This window comes from Cryptomeria japonica, chromosome 2 (genome assembly GCF_030272615.1).
Source record: "Cryptomeria japonica chromosome 2, Sugi_1.0, whole genome shotgun sequence".
Lineage (NCBI taxonomy): Eukaryota > Viridiplantae > Streptophyta > Pinopsida > Cupressales > Cupressaceae > Cryptomeria > Cryptomeria japonica.
The window spans coordinates 125,212,269-125,231,647 of NC_081406.1; positions in this window are offsets into that span (position 1 = coordinate 125,212,269).

Below are 19,379 nucleotides of genomic sequence, written 5' to 3' on the forward strand. Positions count from 1 at the left end.
CCTCAGTCAGGATATACACCTCCACAATAAATAAGAGATCCTTATAGAAGATACTACTTCACCAAGGGAAAGTTTAATCTTAAGAAGGAGAGATGTTGAAAATCATTCTTTTCCCCCAACATAGAGACAAGAGTGTTGGCAATTGACACTCATCCAGTGGTTTTCGGTGGCTGAATATTGGTTTAGGGTTGTCATTGATGGAAACTCTTCATGGAGATTCAATCTGGTGGTCATAATTCTTCTTATTTGGAAGTGAGTGTTAACCGATACCTGATTAACTGGTATTTTAGGAAGAATAGAGCAGTTTTGGGTCTGGAAGCTTATCGGTGATTGTGGTGCATTGAATCATGTTTGGGATGATTGATCTGATGTAGACACATTATTTTGTGATCTGCATTTACCTCTAGTGATCTAGTCAAGCCGACATGTGATTACATGTTACACTTGCAGGCTGACATGATGTATGACCTATTTTGAGGTTGTCGGTATATAAGTTTGGTGTGGATGATCTTTTTGGTGAATGATGAGATTGGATGCGAGTGAGAGGTGATAAAGAATATGTTTTGGGGTAGTTTCATGTGTGTATTGTTGATCTGATAGCTGACTGAGACAAAAAACATGGCATAACAGAGCATATTAGCAGAAGGGAGTCAGTCAGTATATTTAGTACTCAAATGGAACTCATCCAAGAATTGTAGATACTATTTCAGAGTTCATTCATTTTAATTCATCACTATAACTATCTTGTAAGTCAGTGAGACTTCCTTGAGGGTTGTAGCCTTCTGGGTTATTATAATTGAGCAGTGAGCTCTAGGTAGTGTGTCTGAATGCCTGTTCATTCCCATTTTTTAATATTGTTTTGCTAGGGTGTATGCACAAAGTTGTGGTACCAAAAAGGTGCCACACTTCAAAAAAAAAAAAATTGTCATAAGGCACGCACCCTATAAGGCGCGCACCATATGACCTTTTCAAACCATAAAAAAACATAAGTCCACATTTTGGATACATTCTGCACTCCCAAACCCACGTTTTGGAGATTTGGGGTGTCATTTTCTTACGCTCTCCCTTTGTAGAAGCTTGATATTGGGCACTAATTTTTCCATCTCTCATCAAAATTATGCCACGCCATCGAAGAGCTCAAAGAGGTATGTATTTTTGTTTTCTTATTATCATTTTTTTATTAATTTGAATATTAAACTAGGTTTCTTGATTTAAATTTATTTTCATTATCAGGAAATGAGATTAGACAAGAAAATGTTGAAAATCCTCAATCACCTCCTCATTAAGACCATGTTGAAGAAGAAGCACATCAAGAACCTCCTACAATCCCTAGACATCCCATAGGTACACAAGAAAACCCATTAGGTCAAATAGAAAATAGCCAAAAAGAGCTTGAAGGTTTAATCACAAGGCTAAAAGATCCCACTGGAACAAACTCCAATAGAACAAACCTTGCGAGTTCTTTGCAATCTATTGTATCTCACATACAATCTGTGAGTGGGCAAATAAATTTTTGGTCTAGTACAAAGGAAGAACAAAAGCAATTTTATGCTGACAAATTATCATATGTGGCAGTGAAGAAAAAGTGAATTAATAAATTTGACTTGTGCGCTCTTTTTACGGACCCCTGAATGAATCAACCTTCACACCCTGGATGTAGGAGATTCCCTATTCATTGGTGTCATCATGAAGGGATTAAGAATAATTTTTGGGATAGGTGGTGGATGTTGTTTGATCATCCCCCATGCAATAATCATGAGGTACCCCAAAACCTTTGAGAAAACTGTACTGTGAGTTTGTCCTTAATGGGATCCCAAACTATTTTGATTTTCTAGATTTCCAAGGTAGAGGTGGGGTTCCTCACATGATAGAGAGGGTGCACAATGTGACCCAAATATCCCACCAATACCCTTGGCTAGACCTATGGTGGAGCATGTTATTATTCCTTCCATTGTGAAGGAGAGTATTAAGGTCGAAACTCTAGAATCCATTAGCTCACTCACTCAGACCCTTATATAGTATGCTAGGCCTCTAGTAGAGGGTGATGCGAGTGATGATGGTGATTCTTCTAGGCATCGAGTTCCAGCTCATTTTGTCAATCTTGTGGTTCTCTTTGCACATATAATCCTAATAGATCTGAGAATGCACGTGCACAAGCGAAGTTTGCTACAAAGAACATTGTCATGATAGAATCCTTGCTGAATGAAACATTTGGCATTGATACCCAAGTGAATTTCATTAAAAGTTCATTTCATTCTTTTTATTAAATCTTATATGGAAATTTAAGAATATATCTAAATTAGTAAATTATTATGATAAAAAATCAGGGTCAAAGTGTTCACAATACTAGCAACATTCCCGCAACACCCTTTTTCACGACTTCGTCGACTCCACAGGTATACAACGAGTGAAGAAATATAATTATTATATGTAGATAGTTGAACCTTATGTGAATGATTTTCTAATTACTCATTTTGTATGTCAAATAGTTTGATGCTAGAGCTTCAACATCAACACCTCACAGTGTATTTCATTGACAATCTTTCACCCAATTAAGCAATTTATCTTTAATGTTGTTATTAAATAATATAGATAGTTTGGGTGATTAATCAATATACTTTGTTTAATTTTCAGATGTTGACATCAGAGACTCCTCCTGTTGTTCACGTGTCAATGGAGCGCGGTGTTGCTGCAGCAATAGCAAGTTCAACTACTTTGACAGAAGTATGAGACATATTTGTAAATCTAGTAAATTTAGCATTACATTTCTTATCTTATTAATATGTTATTGAAAATTTTAACGACACTTGTATTTAGTTTAATTTATATTGTGATGCTTACAGCAGGGGCTTGTCACTCCAAATCATGAACGTGCACCTGTTGTGGATGAACATCATGATTATTTGTATGCAGTAAGTGACTATTCTATTATATGTCATTCTAAAATTCATTTTTTTGTATATGCTAACATCATTATTTTCATTGTATTAGAAAAAAGTCTGGAAAGGAGGTCGAGTGGGCGTACTCAAAAGACACCTGCATCATATACATCTCCATCCCCTCAATAGGCAAAGCTATCTTGTGATTGTTTTCCTTCCCTTAGAGGGAAATGAATAGAATAGAGTCCTATGTTGTATGCACCTATATGGAAATTTTGAACATATGTTTTGTATTACGAATATGTGACATTCTATGTCCATATGGATTTTGGCAAGCTCCTATTTGACTTTATTGGATACAATGTTGTATGCCTATATGGCAATTTTGAACATATGTTTTGTATTACGAATATGTGACATTCTATGTCCATATGGCTTTTGGCAAGCTCCTATTTGACTTTATTGGATATCATGTTGTACACCTTTAAAGCAATTTTGAACATATGTTTTGTTTTATGAATGCATGACATTCTATGTCCATATGGCTTTTGGCAAGCCTATTTGTCTGTATTGGATATATTTGATACTTTTAACAATATACAATGTTGTATGCATTTGTATCATTTTGGTTAGTGCAAATCATTTATCATGGTTATCCATAATTGCAGTACAAATGATTAAATGAATAATTGCACAAATTTTATTGTTAATTAAGCTTTGAACCTAAATATGTGTTTGTAATCCAAGACACAAGCTTATAGGGATCAACACAAATTCAATAGTTATAGTCGAAATAAGACTATATAAGGGAAACATGGAAAAAACCAAAATTAAACAATGTTAGACACCATTGTACCAATACCCATTCTAAAAAGATTGCATAGCCCATACACTTCTATTCATCTAATGCATACCCTAATAGAGCTACTTTAAATGACTCCTAACAATTAATAATACTTAAGAGTATTTAGGTCTATCAATCTAATGCATAGCCTAATAGAGTGTCATAGCACAACCCCATAGGATCAGATGACTCATTCATATGTCTCACGGGCGTCGAGAAACGTGTCGCTGAAGTTTGACAACTTTTCGCGATTTGAGCACTTAAATGGGATGACTGGTAGGGTGTGGCCTGCATCGATCAGATGAGTTGGAGAGAAAAAAAAATGCATTCCTAGCATAAACCCGACGACTCAGACGTGAACGAGTTGATGGTTTGGTGCCACGATGAGAGGATTGAAAGTTAGGGCATTGTGCAACTTTTCAATGAACTCATCTGATGCTTTTTGTCGCAACCAAGAAAGTGTCACCACAAGCAATTGGATCTGAGTCTTCCGAAATAGAGAGAGGCTTGTGTAGAGTGTCATAAAATGACCTTGTAGGATAAGATGACTCATTCTTATGATTAACGGGCACCGAGAAATGTGATGCTCAATATTGACAACTTTGAGCAACTTGAGCACTTAAGTGATTTCGCTGCTAGAGTGTGGCCTACAATGATCGGACGAGTTGGAGAGAAAAATAAAGGCATTCATAGGGTAAACCCAACCACCTAGACGTGTATGAGATGACGGTCCGGTGCCGTGATGAGTGGACTAAAAGATGGGGCATGATGCAACTTTTCATTGAACTCATCTGATGCTTTTTGTCACAATAGAGAAAGTGTCGCCATGACAATTAGATCCAAGTCTACCTAAACCGAGAGAGGATTTTTTATAATTCCATAACACAACCCCATAGGATCAGGCGACTTGTTCTTATGATTAACGGGCATAGAGAAACATGATTCCGAATATTGACAACTTTGAGAAACTTGAGCACTTAAGCGATTTCGCTACTAAGGTGTGGCCCGCATCGATGAGATGAGTTGGAGATAAAAATGAAGGCATTCCTTGTGTAAACCTGGCCACCCCAACGCATACGAGCTGACGGTTCAGTGTCGTGAAGAGTGGATTGAAAGATGGGGCATTGTGCAACTTTTCATTGAACTCATCTGACACTTTTTATCTCAACTGAGAAAGTGTCGCCACAAGCAATTGGATCCGATTCTACCTAAACCGAGAGAGGATTTTTTAGAGTGCCATAACCCGACCCTGTGGGATCAAATGAATCATTCTTATGATTAACGGGTGCCGAGAAACGTGATACCAAATATTGACAACTTTGAGCAACTTGAGCACTTAAGCGATTTTGCTGCTAGGGTGTGGCCCGCATCAATCAGATGAGTTGAAGAGCAAAAAGAAGGCATTCCTAGTGTAAACTTGGACACCCCAAAGTGTATGAGATATTCGGTGCCACGACGAGTAGATTGAAAGATTGGGCATTATGCAACTTTTCATTGAACTCATCTGACGCTTTTTGTCGCAACCGAGAAAGTGTTGCCATGAGCAATTAGATCCGAGTCTACCAAAACTGAAAGAGGATTTTTTATGGTGCCATAACAAAACCCTATAGGATTAGATGACTTGTTCTTATGATTAACGGGTGCTGAGAAATGTGATGCTGAATATTAACAACTTTGAGCAACTTGAGCACTTAAGCAATTTCGTTGCTAGGGTGTGGCCCGCATCGATCAGACAAGTTGGAGAAAAAAAAAGGCATTCCTAGTGTAAAACTGACCACCCCAACACATACAAGCTAACGGTTTGGTGCTGCAACGAGCATATTGAAAGATGGGGCATTGTGCAACTTTTCATTGAACTCATGTGATGCTTTTTATCACAATCAAGAAAGTGTCGCCATGAGTAATTGGATCCGAGTCTACCTAAAATGAGAGAGGCTTTTTTAGAGTGCCATAATATAGCCCCATAGGATTAGAGAGCTTGTTCTTATGATTAACAAGCACCGAGAAACATGATGCTGAATATTGACAACTTTGAGCAACTTGAACACTTAAATGATTTTGCTGCTAGGGTGTGGCCCGCATCGATCAGATAAGTTGGAGAGAAAAATAAAGGTATTCCTAGTGTAAACCTAGACTCCTTGATGTGTATGAGTTGACAGTTCGGTGCTGCGACAAGTGGATTGAAAGATGGGGCATTGTGCAACTTTTCATTGAACTCATCTAACGCTTTTTATCGCAACCAAGAAAGTGTTACCACGAGAAATTGGATCCGAGTCTACCTAAAATGAGAGAGGATTTTTTAGAGTGCCATAACATGACCCCATAGGATCAAATGAATCGTTCTTATGATTAATGGGCGTCAAGAAATGTGATGCTGAATATTGACAACTTTGAGCAACTGGAGCACTTCAGCGATTTCGCTGCAAGGGTGTGACATGCATCGATCGGACGAGTTGGAGAGAAAAACAAAGGCATTCATAGTGTAAAACCAGCCACCTTGACATGTACGAGATGATGGTTTGGTGCCAGGATGAGCGAATTGAAAGATGGGGCATTGTGCAACTTTTCATTGAACTCATCTGACGCTTTTTGTCACAACCGAGAAAGTGTCACCACGAGCAATTGGATCCGAGTCTACCTAAACTGAGAGAGGCTTTTTTAGAGTGCCATAACACAACCCTGTAGGATTAGATGACTCATTCTTATGATTTATGGGCGCTAAGAAATGTGATGATGAATATTGACAACTTTGAGCAACTTGAGCACTTTAGGGATTTCGCTGCTAGGGTGTGGCCCGCATCGATCGGGTGAGTTTGATATAGAAATAAAGAAATTCCTAGCATAAAACTAGCCACCTGGACATGTACACACTGGCGGTTTGGTGCCTCCATGAGTGGATTTAAAGATGGGGCATTTTACAACTTTTCATTGAACTCATTTGATGCTTTTTGTTGCAACCGAGAAAGTGTCGCCATGAGCAATTAGATCAGAGTCTACCTAAATTGAGAGAGGATTTTTTAGAGTGTCGTAACACAACCTCATAGGATTAGATGACTCATTCTTATTTGTCACCAAGGTCAAGAAACATGATGCCGAATTTTGACAATTTTTCACAGTTTGAGCACTTTAGGGATTTTGCTGCTAGGGTGTGGCCTGCATCGATCAGGTCAGTTTGATAGAGGAACGAAGGAATTCCTAGCATAAAATTGGCCATCTGAACGTGTAAACACTGGCAGTTCGGTGCCGCAATGAGCAGATTGAAAAATGGGGCATTGTGCAACTTTTCATTGAGCTCATGTGATGCTTTTTGTCACAATCGAGAAAGTGTCACCACGAGTAATTGAATCCGAGTATACCTAAACCGAGAGAGTATTTTTTAGAGTGCCATCTCATGAAACCATAGGATTAGATGAATTGTTCTTACATGTCACTAACATCGAGAAAAACAATACCGAATTTTGACAATTTTTCACACTTTGAGTGATTGACAACGAATGAGCAATTTTTACATCTTTTACCATATTAGCCTAAAACTTCACAAAATGATCTCATGTGATCTCTAATGGTCCAAAATGACATTATTTACATAAAATAACACAAAATAAGATAAGAACACAAATTTTTATATTACAATGCCTTGAGTTGTCAAAAAATACAAGTCATGTACATATATCCAAATATGATTGATATTACAATTTTTTGCATTTACATTTAATCCAATGAATCATCTGGATTTTCTCTACTCTTTATTGTGTCTAGTATGGCCTCATGGTCAGACTCACGAACCTTCCATAGGTTCTTTTTTAGTGGTCTACCCCATATCTGATCAAATGAACATTTGAAGCTACAACAAGGTTAGAATAATGAAGAATCTTCCTATGTGTCTCCAAGTCCTCGAACAACCACAAGTTAGACTTCTTCACCGGGTACCTTCTAAGCCATGTAGCAGTAACAACTACTGATCCTGTGGGGTACTCAATATTTTCTCCATCTACCACAGGGCCATCAAATTTCTTTTTTGCATCCACACAATGACACAAGTAATAATATGTTCCTTCTTCATTGTCTTCAATTGCAATAACTACATAAACATGCTCTACAATGATAAAGTGAGAAGAATTTAGAAAACAACTAAGGTAAAATATTAAAGTACAAAAATTTGCATGTGGATAATTCGCCTGGTTGTACTAAATCTGACACATGGTCAAATTAAATTTATGCTTCCATCTATGTGAGTTGTAGTGCACTCGAAGGTTGATACACCATTTGTCCACCCACTCCTTTGACTCACACTCATTATAGGCACCATCTCTACATGAAGAATAATAACATGCCATCCATCGCATATGGATAGTCCATGAACTAGCATTAGAGCTTTTGAAAGAGTGTAGGTCACTCGATCCTATCAATTTACAACAATCTTCAAATTTTGCAATGTTAGTATCATCTACCAACCAAAAAGATCTGTGAACTGAAGACTTACCTTGATTACTTAGACCAATTGTACCATTGCACCACTAAACAATTGATTTTGCATCTTTCAAGTTTTCATTCTCTTTGTACTTTAACTCTTCTTGTGCTAAAGCTCTTTTAAAACATGCTCCTGCACCATCATGCTCCCCTTTTCCATGCCCAGCCTGAGAAAAATTCTACATATGCTGAATAGCAGTCAACTTATGCATCCTACTCAACTAATAAAACATCTGAGAGTTCTTAAATTATGATGCACAATTATTTTACCATATGATATGTTGACAGAATGATATGCCTCAGCTAGCCAAATCATCGTAGAATATCTGAAAACAACCTTGCACAAACTCTGTAGAGTGTGAGCGATCATCACTAATGTAAAAATGATACTCCATGAATATCTTCATATCCTCTTCCATACTATCATGTGCATGAATGAATGCTATATGCACAAATATAGAAACTTGTGTGGAGTTAAAATATTGTGATTGCACCTCGTTCTATAGTTGTAGTGTGTAGTTCTCTGCAAAGTCAACAATTGAAATGATTGTATGAAGTGTAAATGTGTCCTTGCATAACTTAAATTGTGAGTCCAACCAATGAGCTTGATAGTTATGCCTTGCATACTCATACATTATATTCTCATGATTGATTCCCATAAACTGATACACTGGAATCTTCTCACTAACCAATTCACACCTTTTTGCTTCTTTTCCATCTTTTAGCATGTAGGCCATTGTCTTATATTTTCCAAATTCCACTAATTCATTACCAATTTCTTGTCCAATATCCATATGCTGACAAATTTATAAATGTCACAATCCACCACAATGAACACATGTGCCATCCAAGCAACACTTATTGTAATATAGTTGACCATCTACTCTTTCACATAAGATGCTAGATATGAATTCCCTTGAAGATGTTGGTGGACCACTTATGTTGCATTCCTGCAAAACATTGTTAGTATGCAAATCTATACATATGTGTTGATAAACATCACAATGGTTAGAAAATTTGATATGTACTCTACAACAACAAGTTGTTCATGTGTGATTTATTTTGACATAAAAAGGCTTTACCATTTCAAATAATCTTTGACTAATTTTAATTTGAGGATACACACGTTGAAACTTGGCAAAAAATTATGTTTGAGTCATATCCATAAAATGTTTTGGATGTGGATCACGGATTTTAATACCAATCTTCCTTCTTACAACATCTCTTTTATTTGGAGAGACCCTTGTGTTAATCTTCCAAAAATATTCAATTAGGGATCTCAAGGCTTCAACAAGTGCTTTATCTTTCCGTGGTAATCTATTGGAAAATGCCCATAACTCATTGTTATATGGATCCTCCGCTCTTTGTCGCCTTCCCATATCTCTCATTAGAGTTTGTCTACTTATCTTCAATTCTTTACTTGTCTTTCTAATCAAGAGATCTTTCTTAGTTTGAGTGCTTACAATTGTTGATGTAATGACACGTCATGTGCCATTACTATCTTTTGTGCATGAGTTAGAACCAACAGTATTATATGCATTCATCAGATTCTTCACAATATATTTGTCGCTTGATTCAATCGATGTTTTTAGCCCAAGAATAATCATTATGGGCCTAAATTTCAGATTTCTCATCATTTCAACAAATAGTTGACATCTTCCCATCTCATTTAAAGGCTCAAAAAATATTTTCCATATCCGGTCAGCATGTCTTTGACAAGTACGCTTTGGAATCTTGTCAACCATTAGTTTCAAAACATTAGCATCAATATCAATCAAATACATAGGCTTTCTATACAAAACTCTAGGAGGTTTTCTAAAACTTTGAGTTACCTCAAGATTAGGAATGTCAACAACATTAGGGATAGGTGGCATACCTTCAACCGGAGATGAAAATGATGACATACCTTGAAATTGAGGTGTACAAGATGGTGTAGCTCCAATACTTGATGTCAATCGTGAAGTACTTGCAACGTCAAATGTCATAGAGGGAGTTCATTCAATATGAGATGTTATAGATGCCAACAATGTGCCAATAAGAGATGGTGTGCCTTCAACTTGAGATGTAAGAGATGGGGTTCCTTCAACTTGAATTATGGTAGACATTATCTCAAATGTAGACACCTAAAAATGGTCAACGCTTGCAGAGTCATACTTTAACATTTGCGCATTGCCTCATTTTAGTTTTTTTGTGTCGCATTAACATTTCTCCTATGTCACGCATTTTGTCTTTATCATTTGCGAGCATTGAGTCCTTCTTCTACATTCTTCATCTCTCTCGCTTTCGAATTTGGTCTTGTCGACAACAATCTTCAGTCATGATTTTGGTCGATCTTTGTCCTTGTCAATCTTGTCATATTGCGATCGATTTGTCATCGATCCTTGTCCTTTTCAATCATGTCAATTTGGTCAATTTTTCATTGATTTTTGTCAACCAATCTCAATCAAATCATTTATCACACTGGTCATTTATCAATTCAAAATCATGATCGAATCGATATCAATTATCTTTCATCAAGGCCTAATTGTCATCCTTGCATTGCTAATTCATATTCCAAGGTTTTATGATTTAATCATTTAATCTTGTTTGGCATTTTCCCTCTAGGTTAAATAATTTATTTATTTATCCTAAGTCTTCTTGTCACAATTAAATGTTTATTTAATTGGCTAATTAATTCCTCCTATTTTTGTAAATTAATTAATGAATGAGAAATTATTAATTAATTTACCTATTTTTCATCAATTTCCTAATTTCCAAGTCATCATTTCTAACCTAATTTTCTAAATTCTCCTAAATTCCTAAATGTCTATTTCTATTTCAAATTCTTGTCATAAATCTTTGCATAGCAATTTGTCATAAATTGTCATAAATTGTCATAAATCTTTGCATAGCAATTTGTCATAGACATGTCATAATTTTGCTATTCTTGATTTGAATTTCCATTCGAATCACTATCATGCTAATTTGTTCATCTCTCCAATTTGTCTATAAATTGGATGAATTTCTTCAATCAAACCCCTAATTCCTAATAATCCCCTAATCAGATTATTGAATTTCTAATCAATTACATTTCGAGTACTCTTGATCAATAATCTTGTCTACTTGCTTTCAATTATGTGTGTGCACTTGTAGGTGAGATCCACAACCAAACTATTTGAAGAGGAAAGAAGGACAATGGAGCCGCATGAAGAAGCATTCAAATCTGCTATTGGTTTGCATATGTCTTTAATTTTGAATGTTTTGATTTCATGTCTCTATTGAGTGTGCTTAGGATAGATTCATTGCAATTTTCATTTGTGATTGAGCTAATGATTAATGTTTATATATGCTTGTGATGATTCCTAATTTCCTATGCTACATTAATTGGTGAACCCGATGTGAACACTAACCTTCTAACCCCTTTATTGTGTTTTTGAGTGCTTTTGAGTTGATTTGCAGGCCAAAAACCCAAAAATAGGGTCGTGCAGGGTTTTCTGGAGACTTCTGTGCCTGTGTAAGACAACTTGCGCCTGTGTTATGCATTTTGCGCCTGTGTAAATGCATTCTGCGCTTGTGTAAAAAAAATTTTTTTTTTTTTTTTTTTTTTTTGTGGTTTTCATTCTGTTTTTTTTTGCATTCTGGTTTTTGGTACTGATTCTCTATGCAGCACCTTGGCATACACATGACAAAGGCAATAAATGAAACTACTAACACATTTTGTGCAGGTTCGATAGTCAAAGACTAAGCATATCAAACTTCTGAATGGGGTTTTGCAGGTTGCCTTGGATTACAACTAAACTTTGTGTTTGCAATTAATATTTTAGGCACCTAGTATGATTTCTAAATAGGATGGAATGAGTCTATGTTTGCTTTGATTGTTGAGCTTGACATTGGACTAGGAGAGTATGCTCTCATCCTTTTTAGGGTGATCAGAAATCCAGATCTTCAATACCACGCTCATGTCTTTGATTGTGTGTCACCTTTAGAGGGCCTGCCTTCCCGACCATTTTCTTTTGCAAGCAAGTGATAATCATGAGAAGGGGACGACCCAAAGTGAGTACAGCTAGAATTCCTTGGCATTCTAACTCACTATAAAAAAATACCCGATGAGCGAAAGCTTTGAAGGAAGTGTTACGTGGGAATTGTAGTTACTTGGGAAGTGATGACCCTTGAACTCTTTCTCATATCAACATCTAAGTAGGGCCTCAAGGTCTAAATCATGCTTGTGCGACTACATTTGTTTGGTATCTTGGTGGGCTTAATGTCTCAATCACGCTTGCGTGACATCAAGGAGTAACGCTTAACAGAAATCCTTACTAAACACCTTGTTTTTAGAGGCCAAAAACCCTTCTAGTTGCTTGAGAAGGACAAGTTCGGATACTTGGAAGAGATACTAAGTTTGCCATGGGGAGATTTCCATGGGGACTGATGCTTGGCTTCCCTGAGAAGTGAGTGCCGTGGAGGGGAGCCCGTGGGGTCAAGCATCTATGTATTCTCCTTGAATCCCATAATGAGTCTACCTCTCAGGTACCTAATGTCCTTGCCTACCATAAGAAATGTGGGAATGAGCATGATTGTCTTGAGTCTAAGTTGAAATATCTTGTATTCTTTTCTTGTCAAAAGTTGAATTGTATCTCATTTCAAGAACAAGGCAAATTGATTCAAAACAAGGTTAAACATAAGAGCATTTCATCCAACAAAGTTCAAAACATCTTCAAACATGGTTGTCAAACATTTTTCAAAATCTTGTCTCAACACCACATGTCACTTAGATCTAGGTTCATCCTAGGTGTCCATTTTGCAAAGTCATTGTCAACTACCAAGGTTAGGTTTCACCTAGGTCATACTCCTTTGCATATCAATAAGGGTCATCCATTTTGCATGTGTCCTCTTGCATTAGAGTAATACGATTGTCATACATTTGCATTTGCATACCCTAGGTCTCTTTATCAAGCTTAGGTCATTATCATATCATATTAGGGTCACTTGCATAGTAATTGTCCCTTTGCATATAGTGTCAAACTAGGTTTTGTCATACTTGAGTAGTCCAAATCTTTGATAAACCCTAAGTCATTGTTAGGAAGTCTAGACCTTATCAAACCTTTTGTCCTTTTGTCATCAATGTCATTTTGTCAAACCTAGCTTAGTATCAAAGCATATAGGGGAGACATTGTCATTTTGTCCTTTTGTTACTTGGTCCTTTTGTCCTTTGAGGTCTAGACATCATTCCAATTTCCTAAGGGTCTCTCTTTTAGATTTGCATTCAAAAGTTTGTCAAAATCTTCGAAAACAACCAAAAACATAGATTGCATTCTTGCCATAGATTGCATTTTCATCTATTTAGTTTGCATTTAGTTGCATATCATATATTATCCTCGAAAAATTCCAAAAATATTGCATTTGCATAGTGACATGTCTATTGAAACAAGGTTCCAAGCACCAATGATGCAACAAAGTTTGACATATCAACCGACAATGCAATCACAATCCTATCCAACCCAACAACAAAGCAACATTGGTCAAACTTATCATGATGATGTAAATGTCCAAATACAAAAACTAGAGGAGAAACTAGCTCAAGAAAATGAGATATTGGAACAAAAAGTGAAAAACATTGCGAAGAATAGATCACAAGTGTCCAAAATGTTTCAAAAATTTCCAGGTCGAAATCCAAATATTGAGCCAATTGATGTAAGATCTCTTCTTGAACGATTAGACATACCAGCTCTCCTCTCACAAATAGAGATGATGAAACAATTTCAAGAAAAGAGACAACATCAATTTCAACATTATGTGCCTCCACAACAAGAACAAGAAGGTGTTTACTATCAATCAGATTTTCAACCAATACAACCAATGGTTCAACCAATTGTTCAACATATACAACCAATACAACCAATGGTCCAATTTCAACAATATGTCCAACCAACTATACAATGTCCACAAATAGTTCAACCAATGGTGGAATATCAACAAGTTCAATCAACATATCAATGTCAACCACAATCACCAAACATTCAAAAACAAAGGTTGCAGCACACACTAACCCAAGTTTCAAACATGTCAGAACAATTGAACCAAGTCCAATATCAAAACATGACATCAAATCAAAAACAAGTTCAAATTCCAGATACAACTATGTCAAAACCTCGAAAGAAAGGTGGCTTTATTGCAATGCTCTTAAGGAAATTACCAAGTGAGTTCTTTGAGGAAGATCAAGATAATACACTTATGTCTAGCAATGCCTCATCCCCCCATAAACAAATTGACTCTCCAGTGGCATCCATCCCTACACCTTTAGAAGTTTCACAAGAACCTTCCATATTGTCCTCATCAAACAATACACCCAAAGATGCAATTAGCCAAGGGCTATCCATAATTGATTGCCAAGATAATCCAGTTCATGATGCACATCCTTGTCATGTTTCAGAAATACAAGACCCAATGCCACCATGCACTTTATTGCCATTACCTATTTTAGAGGATCCCATTCGAAGTCCCTCTTCCTCATGTTCAAGCATTGATTCCTTGCCAGAATCCATTGCAAATGTTCAAAGTGCATTTCCTTCATGCCAAAACATTGATCCCTTGTCAGAATCCCCCATGCATATCCAAAGTCTAACCCCATGTCAAGAGGATAATTTAGAGCACGAAGAAATGAGTCCTAAAACAGATCAAGATCAAGATCCTGAAACCTTATCATCCCATCCAATTGTTGACCAGGACCCCATCTTCCTAGACACTCACGATGATTCCCCTACTCTTGTCCATCCTATCCAAATTATTATTGACACTCCATTCCCCAAGAAAGATCAAGATATCCCAGTCCATCCAATCCCAAATGATCCCCTTCCATTTCATGAAAAAAATGTCCTTTCAAATCCCATTGACATTCAAGATATCCCTTCCATCCTTTCCGATGATCCCATTAAAAGTCAAGAGCAAAGAACCTTTAAAGAGGATTCCAATGATCTTCCTCCTTGTCAAGATCAAATTATTCCTTTAGATCCTCCACAAGATCCACTTGTTCCTCCATCTCCTTGTCCTAATGCTCCATATACACTCCAAGATCACATTTCTTTTGATGATCCCATTATTTCTCCCATTCCATCTCTTGAAGAGCCTATCATTGAACAATGTCCACTACACAATCCTAGTCCCCCTCATGATCCTAATCCCCCTCATGATTCTAACATGTCAGTGCAAGATGTTCATGAACCCTCAACATGCACAATGGGTTCTTCCACTTTGGTGAAATCTGATCCACTTCAAGATCTCATTATTTCTCTCATATCATATCCACCTCATAATGGACTCGCGTCTTCTTCCCAAAGAAAAGAGTCTCCTACAAGTCAAGATATTCATAAAGGAAAAGGAGTAGATCTCCATAAGAAAGAATCCCTTCATGTCAAAGAAGATCTTAAGGGTCATGTCTACACAACTCATCCTCAAGACGTTGGTATCCCTCCATCAAAATCAAAACATACACCTTCCCCATCATACTTTCCATCCATCTTAGGTCCTTATATCCCTTTGTCCTCTATGCAAGGTCAGCAAAGGCACACATCCTTGAGTAAATTTCATCAATCCAAAATGACTCCATTTCATTCATATCCATCCATGCATTCCTTTCCCCCTCCAAGCAATTTGGATGCCAAGTATAAACGCCATAAGTCTAGCAATCCACATGTATTCAAGGATCAACATGTCCAATATAATCAACATGTCAAAACAAAGAACAATATGATTTATAAAGAAAAAAATATATCCAAAAGGCCACAAAGGCCCATTGAGCAAAATAAAGCAAAGTCAAAATATATATGGGTTCCTAAATCCCTTGTGCAAGCAATGCACTCCAAGGAACCACAAAAGCATGAAAAATCAAAAACCATGTGGATCCCTAAGTAGCTCCTTGAAGCACAAAAGCCTAAAGAAACAATCAACTTGGCATCCAAAGTTGCTATTCCTCCGTCCAAACCTTCCAAGTCTATTCCTCCATCACCTTATTCATCCATTTTGGGTCCTTATGTCCCAAAATCACTATCCTTTCCTCCATCCAAATCTCACAATCTGAAACCCACTCTTCCTCCATCAATCCATCACCCCTCAAGGTGTGTGCCAATGTCGATCTTGCCTTCATTTCCATCCACTGAAGCACAATTCTTCCAATACCCTATCCATTATCCAATTCATATTTTCCATCCTTTGATCCCTTTGATCAAATCCTTTGCATAAATCCTCGCCTTAGTTTCATCTTATTTTCCATGTCCTTATCCTACCAACGTCTTTGAGCATACTTTTCAAGGTCATGGTCCATTTTTTTCAAGGCTACTATCCAACCAAAAAGACGCTTGAGTCCTTCTTCCATCCCCTATCATGTGTCCATCTTCTATTGAAAAAGTCAAAAAAAAAAAAAAAAAAAAAGTAAAAAAAAAAAAAAAATAGACAAAAGAAAAAAAGTAAAGAAAAAATAATTCGCCCTCTAGTGAAAACCTGGTAAACAGGCGCCTTGGACAAGTACCATGATGAAAACCTGGCAAACAGGTGTCATGCGTAATTTATGAACTTCTTGCACACCACACTTGGGGGTAGGTTTCCTCCTTCATATCCTTTTGTCTTTCATTGTTCCATTATCCTATCGAACCCCTGTCATTACCCTTCATATCCTATTGTCCCTCATGTCTAGTTTCTCTTTCCACCTTTGATCTTGACAAGGCTGACGATCTTCATGAGCATCATGCATCTTGTTTGCAGCTTTTAGTCCATCATAGCTTTTGGTCTTTATCCATTTGCTTATTATAACTTTTCATCCATATTCCCTGTCTTATTACAACTTTCTGTCACTATCCCTTAGCCAATCCTGACCTTTAGTCCATGTCCCTTATCCATTCTTGGTCTTGCTTATCCTATCCATATCTTATCACTATCCATACACTTTGTTTCATTCCTTGATCTTGATCTGACATAAGGACGCAAAATTTAAACATATTTTTCAAAAACCTCTTGACATGTCCATCATGCCATGTTCCTGCTTTACATTGTCATATCCAGTCTCTTGTCCCATCACACAATAGCCCTTGAAAATTGCATCCGCATTGTCTCCATAATAAAAGGCCTTTGTCTTCCCTCTATCCACCATCATTTCAGCAAGCCTATTTATTCACTTGTCATATTCCTCGCCTTGCTAGACACTGGGGGCAAAAATAAAAAAAAATTAAAAAATGTCCTGAAAAAAGATCATAAAAATTTCAAAATGTCCTGAAAAAAAAAGATCATAAAAATTTCAAAATGTCCTGAAAAAAAAATCATAAAAAATTGAAAAATGTCCTAAAAAAAATCATAAAAAAATTGAAAAATGTCCTGAAAAAATCTCATAAAAAATTGAAAAATGTCCTAAAAAAATCCAAAAAAAATCAAACAATGTCCTGAAAAAATCTCCAAAAAAAAATTCAAAAACGTCTTGAAATAATCCAAAAAAATCACATAAGGTCCTGAAAAAATGAACACAAAAAAATTTCAAAAACATCAAAATCCAAAAACACGCATTTTGCAATAAATAATCCCCCATAGACAGATTGCTAAGTATACATTCAACGACTCGCAATCCAACACTGCGCTTTACTAAAATCATGCATTAACACATGAACTCTTTCAATCAAACCAAACATTCAAACTGATCAAACTTGTCATATCAATCAACCGCAAATTTATTTGTCTTTGTCACTAATATCATGGGTCTTATACAGGGTGTGGTATACTCGAAACCAGACTGTGTCCTGTCTTAGATGGGGTACCGCATTCCCTGAAACCAGACAACATGATCATCCTATCAACGCTTTCAAATTTTGACAATGAAGATCAAGATGTTTGTTTGATTTGTTGGAATTTGTGCATCTTATCTTTTTATTGATTTATCTTCAATCATGTTCCTATGTTGCTTGATGATGTCACTGAGTGATTTAGAGTGACCAGGATGGTTCATGGTCCTTTTCTTTTGGTTGTGATTGTTGTTTGTCTGCGATGTGTCTGTCTTACGGAAAGGGATTGCATTATCGCTCTGGCCTTCATTGCCATGTAGCAACGCATCCATTTTGCCATATCAAATAAAGGTTCTCACCTACTTTTGTGAATTGGTGAAAGCAAGTATTTCTTCATCTCTACCTGTCTTCTGTCTAATTTCTGCTTACTAACATTTCTTCGGTCAGTCTTGGTAGTCCGTTTGATCCTATCATTTTCTATCATTCTTATCGATCAATTGGCCTCTTTTCTGCATGTTTCCGGCCAATTCCTCGAGGGGGCATGCATATGTCATTGTTATTGTTTGGGGCATTTTCATATGTCATTGTCAGCGTCCAGGGCATTTTCATTATTTTTCTTTGAAACAAATCTTAAAATCACATTGTCTCAAAGAGGGGCAAAATGTAGACACCTAAAAATGGTCAACGCTTGTAGAGTCATACTTTAACATTTGCGCATTGCCTCATTTTAGTTTTTTTGTGTCGCATTAACATTTCTCCTATGTCACGCATTTGGTCTTTATCATTTGTGAGCATTGAGTCCTTCTTCTACATTCTTCATCTGTCTCGCTTTCAAATTTGGTCTTGTTGACAACAATCTTCAGTCATGATTTTGGTCGATCTTTGTCCTTGTCAATCTTGTCATATTGCGATCGATTTGTCATCGATCCTTGTCCTTTTCAATCATGTCAATTTGGTCAATTTGTCATTGATTTTTGTCAACCAATCTCAATCAAATCATTTATCACACTGGTCATTTATCAATTCAAAATCATGATCGAATCGATATCAATTATCTTTCATCAAGACCTAATTGTCATCCTTGCATTGCTAATTCATATTCCAAGGTTTTATGATTTAATCATTTAATCTTGTTTGGCATTTTCCCTCTAGGTTAAATAATTTATTTATTTATCCTAAGTCTTCTTGTCACAATTAAATGTTTATTTAATTGGCTAATTAATTCCTCCTATTTTTGTAAATTAATTAATGAATGAGAAATTATTAATTAATTTACCTATTTTTCATCAATTTCCTAATTTCCAAGTCATCATTTCTAACCTAATTTTCTAAATTCTCCTAAATTCCTAAATGTCTATTTCTATTTCAAATTCTTGTCATAAATCTTTGCATAGCAATTTGTCATAAATTGTCATAAATTGTCATAAATCCTTGCATAGCAATTTGTCA